Source organism: Haliotis rubra, unplaced genomic scaffold, assembly GCF_003918875.1.
Source record: "Haliotis rubra isolate DU_JTF1 unplaced genomic scaffold, ASM391887v1 Scf188, whole genome shotgun sequence".
In the NCBI taxonomy this organism is placed as follows: Eukaryota; Metazoa; Mollusca; class Gastropoda; order Lepetellida; family Haliotidae; genus Haliotis; species Haliotis rubra.
The window spans coordinates 1316403-1331911 of NW_025765869.1; the positions used below are offsets into that span (position 1 = coordinate 1316403).

Consider the following 15509-nt stretch of genomic DNA (forward strand, 5'->3'; position numbering starts at 1 on the left):
CAATATAACTGTTTTATCCTATACTAGCTCGCCTGTGTTCAGCCCGTCAGTAGATACAGGGTGTATCCTACAGATGAAAAGCTGTGCCAGAGATTAATTTACAGGATGATGTTTTAAAAACTACAGGCACGCATTTAAAACCTTTACGCCCAAATAAAACCTTCATTAATCTGTATTTTAAGTAGCTTCAGTAGGGACGCCTGTAAAGTTATGTAGACCTCAGAGAGGATCATGTTGAAATATATTTAGCAACTACCTCTATCATAGTTTTCCAAAAGAATTAGGCTCAAAACGGTTGAATCGCAATTCCTACTAAATGACTCTATTGTCGGTTCTATCGAGTTTGTCCATTACGAAACCATGTCACACCTTTGTTCTGGACACCCCACTCAGATATACACTGTTGGTTTATCCCCTCAGCGAGTGAGTGAGTGAGTTTAGTTTTACGTCGCATTTAGCAATATTCCAGCAATATCACGGCAGGGGACACCAGAAATGCAATTAAATTAATGGTCTGGCGTTTTGGGTGGAAGACAACATGTAGAATCCATTGCAACCATTACATTGCCAGTTCACTGAGAAGAATGTATCCTTCGCAAAGGTAGGATAGTGCATTGCATGACGTTGAAATTGATTCCGCGCGTAGCGGCACACGCCTTGCTTATAAGACTCTCACGTCGGTGTAGCAAGTCGCACTACACTTGATCGCGGACAACCTGGGACCCCTTCCCTAACAATGACAGGCGCCAGTGGGCGGCACTCATACATGCTAATACTGTTCAACTGTCAGGTCGGTCCTCAACTTATCCTTGTAGTCTGTGAGCTTAGGGATATTTTCAGGACTTTTGGTTCAGATTTTTTCAAAAGTACCAAATTTGGCACAGAGGTAGCTGAAGGCATACTAAATCGATTCCAGACGGGCGCCAAGATGGCCGCCACAGGGGACCAAACAAAAAATGGCCGCCACCCCGATTTAAGATTTTTTTCCTACGGTTGTATATGGTCATGTCACATATCAAACGAAGGATAATGACAAGAGCTTTGTAATGATGTATAAATGAATTTACTGTAACCATTGTGACAAAAGTTATTACCAATATAAAATTTAGAGAGCTGACCGAAAACTTCAAAATATTATACAAAACCCATCAAAATTCATGCAATAATTGGAATTTGAAGATATTTTCAACTTGGAAATTGTCAATTCAGTGGTCGGTTTTATGAGGAATCATAAAGTAAGTGACTTAAAATGGAATTACGTAGAAATAATATTTATGTTTTAGTCCTAAGCTTTTTTACCTATAAAAAATATCCAGTCAATAGCGAGTCAGAGTACACCAGAAATAACAATAGTATACACAGAATGTATATATTGTACTTGCACATGACTGTCAGTGAAAGATATAGTAACTATTTTACCTAGTTACTGTCAGTATTTGTGCATCCTCCTTCGCATTGGCAGAGGACTGTACATCGTACACCAGCACGGTTGCATTTACACTTTCCCACACAGCCCTTTTTGCAACCACAGTGTAGGAGGATAGAACATGCTGCTGAAGCATCATTGAGGGTGGTCCATAGAGGTTGCCAGTTATTGCTGTCGTCTCTCTGCCAACCCCAATCACTGAAGTCAGGGATTTCCTAGTAAGCAATGGTTGCCTGCTCCCAAAAGAAACTCGTCTGCAGAATAGATCGTTTCACATGTTGAAACAACGCAGCTTGAGTAGGCGGGAGTTTTTCCAATGACCTGCTTCCAGTAGTGAAAAGGCGATGCCTTGCTTCATTTATATATCATAGCTCTTTTTATTGTCTTTCATTTGATATACAACATGATTATGTACAATTTAGGACAATTTATGACTAAAAAATTTCTTAAATCGGGGTGGCGGCCATTTTGGTTTTTTTCCAATATTGCCGCCACTGGGGGCGGCCATCTTGGCGCCCGTCACGTTTTAGATGTAGGAACGACGAATGACAACAGTGTTTGTTGGCAATCCCGTTGTCTACACTTACACGTCTTATTACAACCTACTCAAAAAGACGGCAAAGCACATCGTCATCAATAACGAGATTTTAAGAAGGTCGCTCGAAATCAATTCTGGAAAAAGCTGATTGCGTATCAAACGCTGTGTTCCTCGTTCCAGATTACAGACGTCTTTATACCATTTATTATCTGCCATAAATATATCGCCCAGGTGCATTAGAAATTGAATGTTTTACATGTGCAGACAGTGGAAAATACCAATAAACTAAATGTTGTCAAAACAAGGAAGAAAAATCATATTTGCATTAAATGCAAATCCAAAACGAAATGCTCACACTCTTTTCCAAGTGCACAGATAAGTAATAACATAATGATAAAGTGTTAACTCCTACTTCCTCTCTGGCCCCGGGGATAACAAAGTACATACAAGTTCCAGATTCCTACTCAATATCTGCTCGAATGCCCGATTCCCTTCTTTCCCCCCTGATAGCTACAGGAGTGCGAATGGGTCATGATCAGTCGCCTAAGACGTCACAAGTACCTGTGAAAACTTTTGGCACTAGGCAAGCTAAAAGTATTATCATAGGTTCGAATCCCAGTTCTCCTTGATTGTGTTGCTTGGTGTTGTGGCATTGTACCCGAGTTCGTTTGTCGTACCACAGTGGTAGCAATTTGAGATGAGTCAAGATGATTCGTAGTAATATTGCTGAAATACTGTTCCACGTGGGGTTCTAACAAACTTATTCACTCATATATTACTCCAGAGTGAGCAAGAGTGTTATGTTCGCCTTCAGTAATATTCCTGAAACACCACAGTGGGGGACATCAGAAATGGCAATCACTCGTTGTACCTTCAGCCTGACGAGCTGACGCTCTACTCACCAGTCTTCCACATCGCCCCTGTTATGGGCAGTATTCATGCTCCCCTCGGTTTGATCAACGTTATTCTTGTTCTGTGTCAGGTTGGTCTTTTCCAATTACACTGCGCTGGAATAAGCGAAACACTGTTCCAAGCGGCTTAAATCGACAGCTAATAATGTCACGCTCACTTAGTAAATAAACAATGTCTGCGTGTACAAGCCGTTATAATATTTGATTTGAATGTTTTAAGCAGTGTAGTTGGGACACAGTATGAGGGTCACAGAATTCGTGTTACATTTCACAACTTTTGAAGAACAATTGAGCGTGCTCGGAGTGCGTCATCCGAATCTTGCTCAGAATTTGTTCCAACAAGGTTAAAACATTGAAGGCTTTTGTAAAGATGCCAAAACGTTTTATGGTGGACACGTGGAAGACGTGTCAACATTGATGCAACAGTGACACAATTGATGCAAATCCCATGTTGTTTCAGGAAAACATTTGATTTTGGACTTGGCTTGTGACAGGAAACGCTCACCGTTGCGAACGGGGTCTTCTCGTTTATCCACCACCTATTGTTCTAGGTGGACAAGTCACTGAAGCGGAATAATCCTCAAGACAATAGATGTCCCTGAAATTTTGTTCCCTGTGAAATAAGATCCCCCCCCTTGAATGTAGTAGTAAAAAAGTAAGTCTTTCTACATTTTTTTTTATTTCAACAATACATACAATATCAAAATTAACAATACATTCAATATCTATGACAATCCTCAATAGCCTGTTAAATGGGATACTGCATCCCAATATGCATATACATCCATATGGCCAGCCAAGAATTGCTGTTTGATGTTACATAATCTGTTTGTTAAATTGACATATTTAACTTTCTTGCGAGGAGGTTTGGCACCTCCTCTTAATTGCATACATGATGCCTCTACGTAAGATTGTTCTTTTTTTCAAGAATTCAATAATCTTGAAGATATTGGGATGGTTTTCTAAACAGGAAAGCTTCCTGTGCCAGCCCTCAACATGATTAGTAGTGCGGGGGCCTTCGGTGGCGAAGTGGTTCCACATGGTCCTGCCATGGTCACCCTCCACCCAGTACGATGTCATATAGTCTGTAAACTGTTCCACCCCAGGAGGTGCATCTTCCAGGGCCTGCCACCACACATCACTCACACAGTCCACTGGTACCAGGGGCAAAGCAATCGCTCGTCTTACAAGACGACCTATGTCCGGGTTGTCCTTATATTCAGTTACCATTCCAAGCTTCTGAACTTTTCTCCAAACACTCTGGCTAAAGTGAAAGTAGCAACCCTTTAATATGGCATTTTGAAAAGTCATCTTGATGGCGTTTTGAGCAGCTGACTCAAAATCAGTGAACACACTCACTGGATCCAATACAATGTTCTTAGAGGCCGCTACATTCTTCACATTTTCAAAGAAACGTTCATATGTCGACTGCTTTTTATCTGGGAGCAGACCATACACCAAAGGGCACATCTTATTTTGCACAAATGCATGAATGGTGTAAAGCTGGGTGAACACACCAGGGCACTTGTCAAATGTTCCGTCACAGTAGTACACATCTGCTTCGGAGAGAAGTCGCAGGTTCTCGTCAGTCGCGAAGGTCAGGATCTTGTCATGGTCGCCGTGAGAAAACAGCAGGAAGTTGTCATTGGCATGCGTCTTAGTATATGCATCGGGAAGATCTATTGCTGATCTAGTTGCTGGCAGATGGGGATGTCTTTGGCTCGGGAGCGGTATAGAGCAGGACGTACACTGTCAAAGATGGGCACTTCTGCAATGATGTCAGGATTCATCACTCTCAGACCTAGAACAGAGAAACACAATGTTAAATTCAAAGAAAACTGTTGTAGTATTTTAGTATTTAATAGTAATTAAAAAGTTGCCAAGTATTTATGTTAATATTTACCTGATAACTCCTCCTGATAAAGAGATGGAATTGGTTTGGAATCTTTTCGGACAAGGTCCTTAAGATTGGCCAAGAAAGAATCTACAGCGATTCTATTCTCCACAGATGCATGGTTATGCTGGTCTCTGTAGGACGTGAGAATATTATCTTTGGTGTTAACCGTGGCATGGCAGTTCTTCTGGGCGCAGTTCAATGGACAGATGTTCCTCGTCTTCTTTTAACTACAAACTTGTAATTTTGGAACACTAAGTACTGACCACCTCTACCATTAGGAATAAACTGGACATTAACCTGTTGGTTAGCCATCGTGACTGACCTTAAAGAACCTCATGTACCATTTTATAATCGTGTAATAGTGAAAAGTGTTCACTGAATTAAAAAAACACAAATAGCATAATCGACACAATTTAATTAAAGTTCACGAACACTGTTCACTGTAACAGGGCAAATCAGCTAATTAGTGTCACCCACCAGGACCAAATTTCAGAGTGAGCAGTGTAATCACTAACCCGTGTCAACTAATCCCATCTAATCCCTTATCAAAACTAAAGGGTGGTGGATAAGTGAGAATGAACCTTGCGAACACCTGATATCATCGCTATTTGTATTATGATTCATAAACACATGCTCGTAAAATAGAAGTAACTATACAATCGACTCCGCTTTTAGCAGAGATTCCTTAGGGCCGTGGAAAGGGTTTGTCACCCTTATTTCATAAGACGATGTCCTCCGCTAGTGGGGCTGAAAGTATTTTTACAAGATCACGATCTGCTCTCGAAACAGCTGTAGGCCATCGGAGCAACGCGTCCTGGTTCATCACAGTTCAAAACAAAACAAATACGGTTAATGACATAGTGTTATTTACAGAATACCATTTTATATGTATTCGTGCATTCCGCTAATGACTTGCTTTTTATATAACAATTTCGCTTTTCATAGCTTTCCGATGTTTAAGTGTGGAATAATTGTGTCACAATCAGATTTAAAGATATGTTTGTGTAGCGATGGGCTCCGTTAGAGATTATCGTAACTTATACTGTTAAACATGTACACTGTTTTGCATTACCTGGACAGTTTGTCTATATTCAACTGGAAATATTTGGAAAATCTGAAGGAAATATTACCTCCGAAACATTGTGGTTTGGCCTTCCTGTTATCAATTACAACATACACACAGTTCAAAATCCAGTTTACAACAGAAAATTCATGTGTGTATACGATACACAGAATACAGCATTAAGATGTTTCAATCTTTTCACTTGAATCGATGATGGACTAAGACTCTCATAATTCATTCAAGAGACAAGGGGGGTATGTGTTGCGGTGCTAAATATAATCCTATTTGTTACGGTGTACACAGCTTTCATCAAACCGTTACCATGGGCATGGTGAACCCGGACTGAGGCACATAACTACGATGATTGTGAATGCAGCAAACTGTGGCGCTTTGGGCGATTGTGCTTCCAGTGACTCCTCATGTCATCTGAGAATGATGGCATTCACAAATCATCAAATCTCAAAAAGCAGAATTGGACACCGGTAAAACAGTATTCTTACACAAGCTTCTTCATTTGCATATTCACAGAAATATATCTTTGTTTGTTTCTCCTCTTTAAACTTTAAAACAAAAGAAATTTAAAATTTGCATGATTTTCTCTAGTTTCCACTTCTCCCGTGTCTCTTTAAATATTGAATAATTTCAAATTGACTTCAATGGCAATCATATTACAAACGCAATACCTGGTCATATATCAGTTATCTCTGGAAAAGATATTATGACAATTCTTCGTTTGCCTTACTGACAGGCGATTTCTATTTATTTAACATAAAAGACTGGAATAATCAAATTCTATACATACAAGTAGTGATGACTCTTTTTATAGTGGGAGCTAACCCTTGGTATGCTAAGCTTTTTCGTAAAATGTCTCATTTTCAGTGGCCCTTCATATTACTGCCCTGAAATGTCTAACAATTGTTAAGATAGGGCATTCTTTTGCAATGGCTTTATAAGTTCCATAATAATTTCAGTAGCATTTCTCCATGCTGCGCTCGACAACCTCATGACCCAGTTTGATGATTCATCTTATAGCGGCATGAAAGGTTTTATGTTGCTGAAAGGAGAAGAATATATTAAAAAATATTTAAAACTGCTTTCTCCATAGCGTAATTACTAGACCACGAGGAAATATACGTCCACACGTCATTCTGTAAAATCAATTTTCGCTGAAATCGCTGTACGCATTCTGAATTTTACATGACCCCCTTCATCATATTTGTATGTCAATTGGCGAATACTGTAGCCTTGTCTTTTAGCATATATAGCAGAAAAGGGACGCTGAACTTTTATCAAGGGGATGTTTAAAGCCATTGTCAATAGCATGAAAATAGCATGAACTGCATTTTCCTGTCATTGGAAAATGTAACGGTTCTATTTCGATGGTCGGGCCGGTGTCGCGTTGTTGTTATCACCATGCAGTCATCAAGTACCCAATTAGGAAGAGTGTGTCTATTTTTATGACACTTAGAAATACGTTCTTAAAAGTTATGAGAAAATGTGGGTTTTGTGGTCATAACATAAACACATGTTCACAAGGCAGATAATTTATGGATGATAACGTCTTTATTGCGAGGAACACATTGTTCTGGAATACATGCTTACCCATTCATCGGGTGCATGAATGCAATAATGCAACGAACATGATACATTTACATGTAAGAAACAAAAGTAATTAGACAACAAACACCGTCTCGAAAGGGCGTGGCATTGTCGATTTCAATCAAAAGGACACATGTATTTGGCAGATATCTTCCCTGGTCACAGTTCTTGGCCGGCAGGTTTCTCTTGATTTCCTTGTGTCTTATAGTTTCCTTTGAACCCAATTGTTGAGAGCACCTTGCCAGCTTCCCTTTCTCTGGTGTTGAGTTAGTTGATTGGTTGGTTTGTTGTTTAACGACGCACTCGGCAATATTCCAGCTATATGGCGGCGGTCTGTAAATAATTGAGTCTGGACCAGATAATCTAGTGATCATCAATCGACATCAACATCAATCTACGCAATTGGGATGCGATGACATGTGTCATGAATACCTGGCTACCCGATCCCGCTAGTGGCCTCTGACGACAATCCTGGGTTGCGGAAGGCAAAAGCTAGCCCGGGTATTCATGGCTACTCTGTTGTTGAGGGGGCTCAGGGTATTGGTTCCCACAGGGGCATGGAATATGGTGGATATTACGCTGCCGATATCTCTGGCATGCTTACGCTGCCGATATCTTTTTACATTGACTAATTCTCGTTCATTCAATGGTGCCAATGTTCGTGTTCAAACGCCATCATCCATATCATTCAAGAAACAGACGCATTGTTTTTCAGCAATGTTCTTCACGCCTATTATGGATTCCGACACCTACACGTTCGTGTTCACGTTGTAACGCCATCATCCATGTCCTGATATATTGGGAAATAAACGGATTGCTTTTTCGAAACGGTATTATCGTTATTCAATCCTAATATCATTATCGATTCTTAGTATGAAGTCCCTCAATTCTCTTTGGGATCAGAAAATCAATTCGTTGTAGTAAAACATAAAATCCAGGATTCCCTGATTTCACTAAATTCAAAATAAACGGATGATGTTTCAGAAACGGACTGATTGGTGGCTGCCTGGACTATATAATCTTCAGATTATCATTTTGGAACCCTTTGTGCAGATTTGGCACTGCTGGGGCATGTGTCGATAGAAGACCCAGAGCCTGATCACTTCACAAAAGACTCGGATATGATGTAGCTTCAATGCCACGTCTCAACGTATTAAGAACACTTATACTGACTAGGAAGAAGCATCGATATTCGATTCAAGGATAGGGATATTTCTGTATCTAATTGGCAAGATCCACTTTGGAGTAGGAGTTTCATCATGTTCTGATCGTAACATGAGATCATATTGTATTCAGCACAATCAATAGCAGAAAGGCATTATTAAGAGACTTCAAATTTGAGGTGGTATTTTCATATCGTAATATTGTAAAACTTTATGAAACAATATATCATAGCATGTTTTGTTTTATGGGCTGGTCCATACAGCAGTTAGTGAGTGAATGACTCAAACGACATTCGAGAGCTGTCTTCCCCCAAGTGAAGAAAATCATCAAATAGTTCTTGACAGCTGCTCTTTCTGCTACAGACTGCAAAGTGATGCCTTAACTGCACGTAGTATAACAGTGAATGCAAAATTAAACCAATGCTTTCATAATTGTATGAAAGTTGAACGCTCTTTTAAATAGTTATGTGCGTGCTTTCTCTCACGGTGACTGTGTTGTGTGTAACGCAGCTCGGTGAAATATTCCAGTTATATCACTGCGAGTAAGGTTAATGTGATAGGAAAGCCCGAAGTCATCATGGGGACCCGGGATTCGAACCCAAGTTCAATAGGTTTTTGGCGTGCCTATAATAACCCATCTCTGAAGTGCGATTTGTAGCGCCTTAAACAAGTGAGTCACAAGTGCGGTGAATGACGGTGATATGTACTTTGTAAGTAAACTCTGTCAAAAAAGAAACGCAACCCCTGTCCTCAGATATGAAAAATTCGTTTGAATGAAGTTATTGCTTCCAAACTAAATTTTATTCGAATGTATTGAAATGATACACGTAATTAATGAAGATTACCATCCAAACAACTGCATTTGTACGCATAAGTGTATTTTATTGCTTATTCCGTCACAACGCATGAAATGACCCTCATGGTGACTTCGCACAAAAAAAACACATGCAAATCATGAAAATGGCAGTTAATGTAGGGGTGTATAAAAGCCCATGTGCTTCCGTATTATATTCATTCATTTGTCGCCGAAAAGCTGTGTTAAAAATGCCACGATTGAGTGCTGCCGACCGAAATATCGCCATTGGTCGTGTTCAAGCCGGAGAAAGTTTTGGAACTGTTGCACGGCACCTAAATGTTCACAAAACAACGATATCCCGACTTTGGAGCCGCTACAACAACTTCAATTTGACCAACGATCGCCCGAGAAGTGGAAGGCCAAGAATCACGACCCCCCGTCAAGATCGGTACATCCGGGTCCATCACCTGCGTAATCGGCATGCCCTACCAACCGTGACTGCCACAGAAATACCAGGTTTGAGGAGAGTGTCAGCTCAAACGATTAGGAACCGTCTGAAAGAAGCGGGTTTACGTGCCTGTAGACCAGTTGTTGGACCTGTACTACGCCCCCTACATCGACGCCGACGACTCAGGTGGTGCAACAACGTAAGGATACGGACTTTACAAAACTGGAGGCGAATCTGGTTTTCTGATGAATCACGTTTTCTTTTGCAACGTCACGACGGAAGACAGCGTCTGTATAGGAGACGTCATAAACGTTTTGCGCCCATCTGCGTCCGACAGGTGGACAGATTTGGCGGAAAAGCGTCATGGTTTGGGGAACCATCTCATACAACCAGAAATCAGACTTGGTGATCGTTCCAGGAACCCTGACAGCCCAACGTTACATCAACCACGTGTTAGAGCTTCACCTTCTCCCGATTATTGACCAACAGACACAGATTTTTCAACGGGACAACGCCCGGCCTCATACTGCACGTGCAACAATGAACTTTCTGCAGAATTCCAACGTCAATGTCTTGCCATGACCCTCTAAATCACCAGACCTCAACCCTATTGAACACCTGTGGGATACTCTGGATCGACGCGTACGTCAACGTCAGCCGCCGCCACAGACGCTGCAACAGCTCGCCGTTGCACTGCAGGAGGAGTGGAGAGCCATTCCCCAGGAAAGAATCCGGCGTCTTATCCGTTCTTGTCCAAGGAGATGCCGTGCAGTGATTGCAGCGCGTGGTGCTCATACGAGATACTGAGAAAGACGCCCCCCCTGGTGACAAACTGGTGTCTGTGAGATGACTTTTGAAATGACAATTTTAAACATGCCCATCTGGGTTATTATTCTGCCAAATTTCAGACTTCTGTCTTAAATAATAAAAATGCCGTGTCGTCCTAAAACTTCAGATCAAAATCTCTAAAATACAGGGGTTGCGTTTCTTTTTTTGACAGAGTTTATATGGCGCTTGCCTGTCAATATTACCTTATAGCAGTGGCTGGAGAATTCCTGCAGTTTAACATCAGCCAAGTCCTACAACCGTCGCTCCTTATTTTAGTTAGTTGGCCGTCACCACAACGTTCGACCTATTAGTTCACCACAGGGATAAACACGTTTGCATGGCTAAATTCCGAAACTAGTGTAGCAGGGTGTGGGGTCATCCCACAGATGACATCCTTACCTTGTCAGCTTGCTGACGGGGTCAACCTCTTTGGTCATGTGGACAAGGCGTCCGACGTTTGATCAGAAGGTCCGTGGTTCGAATCCCAGCATGGGACTCGGAAATTTTATGGCCGCTACATTAGCGCCCAACGTGTCGCTGAGCACGTTCATATCAAATTTGAGCAAAATAAGTCTCAGTACCCAACTATGCGGCTCGGGACGTGCCTTCTGTTGACGGGGGAGTATGTAGCAGGGCGTGGAGTCATCCAACAGATGACATCCTTACCTTGTCAGCTTGCTGACGGGGTTAACCACTTTGGTCATGTGGACAAGGCGTCCGACTTCTGATCAGAAGGTCCGTGGTTCGAATGCCAGCACGGGACTCGGAAATTTTATGGCCGCTACACTAGTATCATATTAAAACATGATGTTGTCTGAGACATCTGGTTAGGGCAAGGGTGGTCAAGTGTAACATATGTTATATTTATATACACTTTCTCAGTGAAGTATACAGATTCTAGTACTTTTGTTGGGTTGAGTCCCATCCGTCATTCGAACCCAATGGTGGAAGTCGCGGTGCCTGAACGGGTTTGGCGGCTGACTTTGTGTGGTTTCAGAAATTCTCACTTCAGGAGTATGTTCATGAAATGTCATCTGTGTTTCCATGATCTGACGCCGGGTTAATGTCAAATGTGCCTACGACATTACCCATACTCATGGTTAACACGGCAGTGATCCGCATCTACTTCCTGCAACTTTACAAAAGTATACACTTGTATTACAGTGTTCACGTAATGGTGCTAGACTTTAAAAAGGTTTTGTAGCAAACTCGAGGAAGACGTTTTCAAATTACGAATCACAAAATATGTCAGTGCAATTCCATAATTTGACATTATGACTTAGTGATTGGTTCCATCGGTGATGCAGAAATTGCTCAACATATAGAGCAATGTGTCAGTGTTCACGTAATGGTGCTAAAGGTATTTCATTACAGTCGTCGGAATAATGAGAGTATGGTTTTACGCCGCTTTTAGCAATATTTCAGCAATATCACTGCGGGGGACACTAGAAGTGGGCTTCACACATTGAACCCACGCGAGGAATCGAACCCGGGTCTTCGGCATGACGTGTGACGCTAAATAACCATTAAGGCTACCCCACAGCCCCTGTCGGAATGAATACATGAACCAAATCATCATAGGTCGCATTTCAGATTTAACGTTGTATTTCGACAACAAAGCAGTTATCGGTCTATCCTATGCAATCATGAACGCAAAAGACTTTATTCAAGTGCTTACAGTTGAGCCCACACGACCAACCGGAAACAACTTTATGTTTATGAACGTTTTTGAGTCATATCGAATTTTGTCATCTTGTCAGTCACAACCAATTAATGATCAAATTTGTCAATATTTCACACCTTTTGAGGTACATCGATCCATTTTGCAGTCTACGAAGAATTAAAAGAGCGTCCATCAAAACAGCAATGGTACAATATCCTAGGCCTCAGTTAGACTTTCAAAAGGTTTTGTTGCAAACTGGAGGAAGACGTTTCCAATTTTCTTTTCATCTACGAACCACAAAACATGTCAGTGCAATTCCTTAATTTGACATTATGACTTAGTGATTGGTTCCATCGGTGATGCATTATTTGTTCAACATATAGAACAATGTTTCAGTTTAACTATGTCGCATGATGATATAATGAACAGTATATATTTTATGTCAAGAGTAAATGTAATGAACGTCGTGGTAGTACTTGGGCAATCATTTCAATGAATAATATAGAGGTCAACGTTCTCGATATTCATTGAAAAAGAACCTCATTCGCCTTTGTCCCTTTTTCATCATGTTTGTTCATATCATTGCTATATGATCCTAATCTCTACAAATGGAGACACATAATGATACCCCTTGCTCTTATAACTGTCGCCATACTACATCAACTTCGCAAGTTACTCCCAGACAGACCCTCCTCTGAACTTGGTAATGGATTTTCATCATGTTAGCATGCACTTATGGGAAGGATAAGGAGGGCTATATCCGATTTGTCCCTGTGTTTTTATGGAAACCTATTATTTATAGGATGACATAAATGCCATTTACTTATGATCCAAATATTCTATTTGCAGCCTCCCTCATCGCAGTTGGAATTGAAATTGACATATAAGCTTTGTCAGCGCTGTCAGACTCACAAGGTATTGTTACTATGGTGATCATGGCGTTCAAAGTTTACCTCGTGACACTGAATTCACAGTACTTTAAGATGAATCTAATCGTCGGAAAGTGGGGACAGACTGCGCATATGACGTTTCTTTTAACTGTCATCAGTTCAGATGTTTTCCCCTTAACTCTTTCCCAGGGTAATCTAAATGTTTTGTGTGATGTGGTGTGATTGTCTTCTGGGGGCGAGTATCTAAGATCAAGTTATTCAACGTATCTTATTGAACCCTTATTTTTAATCATAGAATATGTGTTTTATTCTTTATTACAATTTGCCAACAATCCCCAACACCCACATCGACCATGTAAAGTTGGGTTTCATTTAGCTGGCATTAATACTGGAAGTCCCCATGGTCCTCGGTAGAGTTAGCTACCTACCAATTGATGGCGAAACATGGCCCTTTTTACATGCTATCGTTGCCAAAGAGTCAGACCGTTTTGGTTCGGTTTGCACAAAATACAATCAGTGACTAGGAGCATTTCATCTCAGTCGGAACCACTCTTCATTACCGCACATTCGTTCTGGAAATGACGTCACAAGCGCCAACTCTCTCTCATCAGTAAACGCAAAGAGATGTCTTCTTAAATTTTATGATTAGCTCCAAACTGACACTAAATTGCCCGTTCTGAGCGCAAATTGAAGTAGAACTACAATCACAGTCATTGGTTCCTGCGCGCCATCTCTCGACATGTATAATGTAAGTATGAGACAGTTAAAACAGACATTTTACCTGGAACATATTATATGTATTATGAGTACAGAGTCAGGGAAGGGAATTCAGGTTTTGAAGGCATGCCAAAGTAGAATGGAGTTCCATCGCTCCATTCCAGACTCAAAACAATGGTAAAGGTGACGAGTGCAGAACATTATAACTGAGGATCGGTTGGTTCGTACTATCATAAAATATATAGCTGGACTGGACGAAAAGAGCTTAGCCGAAGTACTTTCTCCGTATCTGCATCAACCAACGCAGTATAGGATACATTTTATACCACCTATCTTTAAATCCAAAGATAATTTGGATCATTTCTACAAACAAAAGTGTGAAGCCCATTTCTGGTGTCCCCCGCCGTGATGTTGCTGGAATATTGCTAACAGCGGCGTAAAACCAAACTCAGTCAGTCAGTCTACAAACAAAAATGTGCGCAGCCCGGACACGAAAAATATGTGTAAACAAATGCTTGATTCAAATTTGTACCTCAGTTTCTACTGTCCTTATTCATATAGGCAAATTACAAAATCACGGTCATTTTCAGAAATTAGGACAAAGTCAGCAGCGTGAAAAGTAGGTCAGACTTATGTTTCTGTATGACCCAGTCATCGGCATCAATACTTTGATACGATTAAAGATGCACATTGATTTACCATGAAATTATTTCGCTCTAAGTCTCAGACATTTTCACTTGGGTGTCCGGGGCGGAATAAAAATCCAGTACACCGTGCTTGAGAGGATGAGGATTCGACCTTTGTCCGATTTAAATGTCGCCATGACCCAAACATGATTGTTGCTGATTTGGAGTAAATGCTTCCACTCAACCACCCACTTTAATCACTTCAAGTACAGGAATTCTACAACTAGACCCACTAGTATTAACATGTAACAGCTACTTCAGGCGCCCAGTAAAGCCAGACTCGCTTCAGGGGTGATGTACTGTTTATTCACACAGATAGTAGTCAATAATGTAGTCGTGCAAGCTCTGAAAAAAACATGACACAGTCTTAGAAATGGTGATGCATTATATTATGTTTTACACATCTATCATAAGTAATTTATCACAAGAGTGGTCAGACTGGTGCATAAGAACTGTGTTGGTTCGAAATTACCCAACGGGAGGTACGACTTAGGATCAGGTGATAAACATGTTTCAGCCTAGTTCCAGAATGAGGGGGCATTGTCTAAATCATAACCATAATAGGAACGTTTCAGACGAATGAAATGTATCTGAAATCCATGACAAATGCAGCCAAATGTCATTATGATTGACACAAACTTAACACCACTAGCATTAGAATACTGCGATCAACCTTCAATAATTTCAGTAATCTTTTCATGACCTACGTATTATCTTTATTCATAGTGTAATTTGACCGCATCCGTGGTGTAGTGGTTAGAGCGTCCGCCCGGAGAGCGGAAGGTCGCGGGTTCGATCCTGGACCGCGTCATACGAAAAGACGTTAAAATATGGTACTTGTTGGTCCCTGCCTGGCGCTCGGCATTAATGGGTACAGCAAGGAC

At 41.0% G+C, this 15509-nt stretch overlaps 1 long non-coding RNA gene across 1 annotated transcript; it reads left to right on the top strand.

The window, feature by feature from the left end:
* The first annotated feature begins 4118 nt into the window (after positions 1-4118).
* Positions 4119-5194, top strand: LOC124274120. Its single transcript, XR_006897863.1, has 2 exons — positions 4119-4696; positions 4731-5194. It is a non-coding gene; the product is annotated as an uncharacterized LOC124274120 (long non-coding RNA).
* Positions 5195-15509: the final 10315 nt, after the last annotated feature.